A 6,048-nucleotide genomic window follows, 5' to 3' on the forward strand; every position below is an offset into this window, starting at 1 on the left:
CCCCCCACAAAATCAAGCTACACATTCCAAATGTATCGAGATATTGATTTTATAAATGAACAACATATCTATAATCTTGTACAGTACCAAGAAAAGAACAATTATTTTACCATCTGAATAAATCTGAGTACAAGTAAAACTTGGTAAATTAAAAATGAATTATCAAAAATGTAAAAGACTAAAGAACTAACCAATGACAAGAATGACGATGGCAAAATTAAAGTGTATCCAAACTAATGCCAACATAAATTGATAGGCAAAATTTAAAAAAAAAAAAAAAAAGGAAAAATAGGGGGTTAAATGATGGGTGTGTTGATAGGAGATAATTTATTGAAGGCGGGAATATATTTCAAGTCATGGCTTCATTGATTAATAATTTGAATTAACAGACTTTGAAATAGATTTAGAAACCAGGTGGTAAAGGAAATTGAAATTCTGGGGTTTATAAGTTACCACATTTTAAAATAACCGCTAAAAACTGTAGATTAAAAATTCATTTAACAAAAAGACACATGGGAAAGTTAGAAGATATTTGAAGGCGGTCTTTTATAATTCTAGATTTTATGTAAAGTTGTTCAGAAAATTCTTACTATATATATCTATGTTACAGAGTAAAAAGTAGCTATCAGCTGACTAAATAATTTATTCAAGAATTGGTTACTCAAATATGAAACACAATGTAAAAGAATAAACAAAGAATTTTATCCTCTTATCCAAAAAGTTTAAACAATTCATCATCAAACTTTACAGATTAAGAGATTCAGTTTAAAACTTAGCACTTTTGTTCAAAAGTTTCCAAACAATTTAAGAAAAGAGAGAAAAGAGGAAGACAACAATAACTCAATTATCCCCCACCACCACCATCACCAGTACTAATACTTCTACTTTATCAAACTCAACTGGTCTTATTTTTCGCGAATCGATTTCTGGAGGTGGGGGGAGAAGAAGATGAAGAAGAAGTAATGAGTTGCGGGAGGAGAAAAGAAGACCGGGAAATGAAGACAGATGTATGACGCCAAAGAAATGAGAGAACGGAGGAAAGACAGAGGAAGGAAATAGACTGCCAAGATTCCTTACATACACACAGATACACGCACACACAGATAGAGAGAGAGAGAGAAGGAAGGAACACACATACACATACAGACATCAGAGAAGAGCTTGCTTATTAGATTGAATTTCTTTAAGGAAGTTTTAACACACACAATCGAGAAGGCGGGAATACAAAAATCTTAAACAAACGCAGCACTTTTCGGTGACGTCCAACAATTTCAGATAAAAAAAACCCGTCATTACAGAAACAATAGCACCAAATGAAAAACCCAACAGTACTTTGGTTGCCTTTATTTTAATTATATATTATTAACAAAGGAATTCTATGAAAATGAATAAATCATTCTTTGCTCATATTATATATTGTAATACTGTGAAATTCTCAAGAATTTAATATGTCCTGAAATCTTTTTAATCTTCAAAGTTCACTTAAACTATTTTGAAGTTGTGAACATGATGCCACCCCGTTTTTTTTGTCTTTGGGGGGGGGGGCAGTGGATAGTTTTTGGGCTTTTTTTTACGAATGCTATTTAAATTAAACCATCATCGGATTATAGATATAACAATAAAGACAATACACATAGAACTTGGTAAATTGGTGGTATGAAGAATTTGAATTAGGGTTTTTTACTTTTACTGTTTTCCTATACGTGGGGGGGGGGGTAAGGTGATTAAACTACTTTATAAAATAATTATATATTGGCATTTTTAAGAATTGAAAATAAACAAATGGGGGAGGGGGTATTTCAACAACAGAGTCACAGACAAAGAATAAAGCATGTCATTTGGGATATACAGATGCAAGGAGGGAATCAAAATTTGAAAGTATCTGGGAAGAAGTTTAATTAACATGGGGCTTTGTTTAAACGTAAATATTAAGCAATAGCTAGATAAATATGTATAGAGACATAAATATCTCACAATAATCTTGTCTACAAAACGAAACAATGATGCTATATACAAGGGGTGGATAGCTAGTTTTGTCTACTACAACAAGGGGGTTCGCGCACAGTATCAAATTCGAACTCACTACATCAGCAGTTCGAGCAAAAACATCATCAAGGTATTTAAAGCGAAGGGTTGTCAGATATAGGTAGGAATTGTGTTGATTGATTCGAGGTTCTTGTCTGACACAGGTGGGTATTTTTAAACTGACATGTAGGTGTGGGTTAAAACACAAAAGAAACAGAAAATACGAATGAATAGACAATCTTTCTGAAAAATTAAAATAGTTATAGATTTGAAAAAGAAAACAACAAAGTTGAAATATTAACAAGGAAATCTGACAAATTAACAACTTTAAAAAACAAATATCAACATCGTTTTTGAATATGTGTGTTTCTATAAGTGTATGTGTGTGTGTGTGTGAGTGTCTGTGTAGACATGAGTTAAAAACCGGCTTCAGAAGAGATGAATAGAAAGTATATGAAAATAATACAAGATTTGTTAAAATAGTAAAATAAATGAGAAAAATCAACACAAGTTAAGGATTAACTGACATAAATATTCGTCTCGTGGTAGTTTTCGTCGCTTAAATATGATTTCAACATCGTATAGACAGATGGTTCATTCATAACAATCTCCAGAGTAGTTAATTTATCATCAAACAGACGTAAATACATCGAGGGAATTGGCTTCGAAACATGAGAAGGTTTAAAGTTTGACAAAAAATATATATATATACACACAAATATATATATAACATTTAAAAAACTTTGTCAGTATTAAAATATTGTAAACTTTACGATTTGGAAGTTTTTAGCAATCGTATATTTAATTTGTTTCTTAACTTGTGCTCGTCACTTAAAGGGGTTGAAGTACAATAAAAGACTTAGTATGGATGGATAGTTGAACGTGTGTTGTCGCTTAACGAAAACAAGATAGATGTTATTATTATATATATAGGAAACAATAAGAATATTTTGTATTGTACGTAACGCACATTATATATATATATATAAATATATATATAGATATATACATACACACACACACACACATTTATATATATGTAAACTTACCGATCCAAGAGGCTTCTGCTAGATATTTTATCGGTGACAAGGAAAAATTAAAAATATATTTATACATGTATGTATATATATTTACACACACATACATATATATATATATATATGTCCAGGTTTGTGTATATAAATATAGATAAATATAAATATATATATACTATATTGTTTTCGTGTGTATATATATATGTATATAACTCACTACAGGAACCAAGACGGGTTACACACTGTTATACATACTGACGTTCAGAATGTATACATGTGACAGGAGTAAAACTGTATATTTACAGACATACACAGAAGCGCGCGTGCGCAGATGTATACAGCGATACATGTGTGTGCGTGTGTGCCGGGTTGTTATGGAAAGCGGTGTGTTAGTAGCCAAGGCATAACTACGATTCTGATGTGACCTTCAGTTCATCGCAGCGCACATACACTTGCTCATATATACACACATATACATACATAATCTCATATATAAATGTGTATATATATATAAATGTGTGTGTGTGTATATATATATATATATATATATATATATATGCGTGTTTGTGTATGTGTGTGTATATATATATATTGTTATATACAAAGCTATATGTATATATATATATGTATATCTATATATGTATTGACACACGCACAGTCATACAGATATGTATACGCAACTGTTAAAATTTAGCGGTAGTGGAATAACAAATTTGAAATTATTATTTGTCTATATATATATATATATATATAAATCATATATTATATAATTTTTTTTTTGTTCAGAAAACTCCCTGTATTTTCATAAAATACGAAAACAGTTATTTTAACAGTGGAAAATGCCGTCTTTTGACGGAAAGATAGAATACAGAGGTGGCGGCTCTAGAGCAGCGAAGGAAGGAGGACAGACATACATATAGACGTAGAGCTGTGTATATGTATGTATGTATATATATATATATATATATATATATATATATATATATATATATATACACACTCACTACGTTTACTGACTATACTGTACAGCTATTCGGTACTAAATAAGACTTAGAATATAGGTAAAGGCAGTGAGAGAGGAGGCCAACTTTTATATTATAGTCTATCTTTCTTTCTGTCTCATTCACTCGATAGTCTTACCACCGCTTCCACCACCACTACCCTCCTTAAACGGACTTGTTCAGCCGACTACTCACGGAAACAAACGAACACTACCGAACATTCGGCCGGACAGATGGCTGCGTTGATAGTTTACTTTACCCCGGCTAAACCTTTTTTTTTTTCTCTCTTAAATTTTTATTTATTGTTTTTTTTTAATAAATCATCTTATAAACTTTTTCATCTGTTTACAGAGTTTTCATATATTTCTGATGATAATGAAAAGAAATAAATTTTATGTTTTACGTTTTGGTTTTTAAAATGAAACCCTTTCTAATGGTTTTTCTTATTTCAATTTGTCTTTCTTTCTTCACCTTAGCAGAAAGAAAAGTTGCACTTGTTTTTGGTTTTCTTTTCTCTTCTCTGACTCACTTTAAATACGCAGCTCAGATCTAATTTTTTTGGTGGGGGAGGGATTTTTATTTACTTTTTTTATTCAACAATTAGTTTCTTTTTAAAATTTACTTTTATTTTAAACTCGGATTTAAATTTCTTTGGTAGGATTGTAAAATAATTGACAGATTAGAAAAAAAAAATAAATGGTCATTTCATAAATGAAAAAAAAAATTAAAAACTTAGCGGTTCAGCGAATAAACTGATAGAATAAGTACCAGGCTTTAAAAATATTGGAGTCGATTTTTACGTCTGAAACCTTTCCAAGGTGGTGCCCCAGCATGACCAGAGCCCAGTGACTGAAACAAGTAAAGAAAAAAAGAAAAAGAAAAGAATAACACGCAAAAAAGTTCTGGTCAGCTTTAAAAAAATAGGAATAAATAAAAATAAAAATGAAACAATCGGGGAATAATTGAAGGGTTACTGTGAGATGGGAGTGAGGGTTCTTCTAGACAGGAATATATTCTGACCAATGGCCTCACTTTAGATCAAGGACAGGTCTTCAGCCCTCCTCCACCCGCTTATATTTTTATTATCACTTTTATTCTTGAAATATTTTTCTTTTCATTTATTCCAAATATCATCACCAACCTAAATATTAACCATATATGTTTCTTTTCCTAGTTTTTCTTTTACTTTCTCTTTTTATTCATCTCCATTTCCCTCCCCCCACCTATCTTTATCTATCTATCTATCTATTCATGCCTCCTCTCCATAATTCTCTGACCTTTATCTACTCTCTTTTCCAATTATTCGTCCCTGTCCTCTTCTTCGTTCTGTCTTCCACATTGATTCATTGACTACTCTTCCCGTTTTCGTATTTTTATTTCTTTATCTTTCATTCGTTCATTCCTTTACTTCAAATTTTCCTCGTTCCATCCGTATTCCATACTTATTTTCTTTTTCTCATTTCATTCCTTCTCTCAATCTCTCGTTTTGATATTTTACTATTGCTTTTCTTCTTTTCTCCCTTTTATCTTATTTTCTTCTTTCGTTTTCTCTGTTGCATTTGACTTTTTACCTTTTCTTTATTTTTAATTTTTCATTCTATTAAATCCGCCCCTTCATTATTTGGCTTCTTCTCAATTCTTTCTCTCTCATTCTTATATATATATCTTTCTCTTCGCTCATTTCCCCCTCTCTCTACCTTCTCTCTTTTCCTCTCCGTCTATTTTTCTCTTACTCTTACTCTCACTTCCTCCCTTTTCCACAAGCAACTCGTCTTTCTACTCTCACAAATATGTCTGACGTCACTGACAGGCAGTCATATTCACTTCCTTTATAATCAGGAATACGGACGAGTCCAAGATTAAAATAGGGACGTCAGTTCAACATTCACCTAAATATTTTAAATAGAAAATTAAAATTTTCTCAGAAAATGTAAATTCTTTAACAGTTAATATTACTAATAGAGAAATAAAACTACAATCCATATATT

At 31.1% G+C, this 6,048-nt stretch overlaps 1 protein-coding gene across 3 annotated transcripts in view; it reads right to left on the minus strand.

The window, feature by feature from the left end:
* Positions 1-3,990, minus strand: part of LOC106871219 (cysteine/serine-rich nuclear protein 3) — a 186,535-nt gene extending 182,545 nt beyond the window's left edge. For 2 of the 3 annotated variants that reach the window (XM_014917568.2, XM_014917567.2), the window contains exon 1: positions 3,075-3,990. The gene's annotated coding sequence lies outside the window, so the exon portion shown is untranslated. Of the gene's footprint in view, positions 1-2,552; positions 2,713-3,074 lie in introns of those variants that run through there. The other variant, XM_014917570.2, reaches the window with a different exon arrangement.
* Between the last annotated feature and the right edge of the window lie 2,058 nt (positions 3,991-6,048).

This window comes from Octopus bimaculoides, chromosome 2 (assembly GCF_001194135.2).
Source record: "Octopus bimaculoides isolate UCB-OBI-ISO-001 chromosome 2, ASM119413v2, whole genome shotgun sequence".
In the NCBI taxonomy this organism is placed as follows: Eukaryota; Metazoa; Mollusca; class Cephalopoda; order Octopoda; family Octopodidae; genus Octopus; species Octopus bimaculoides.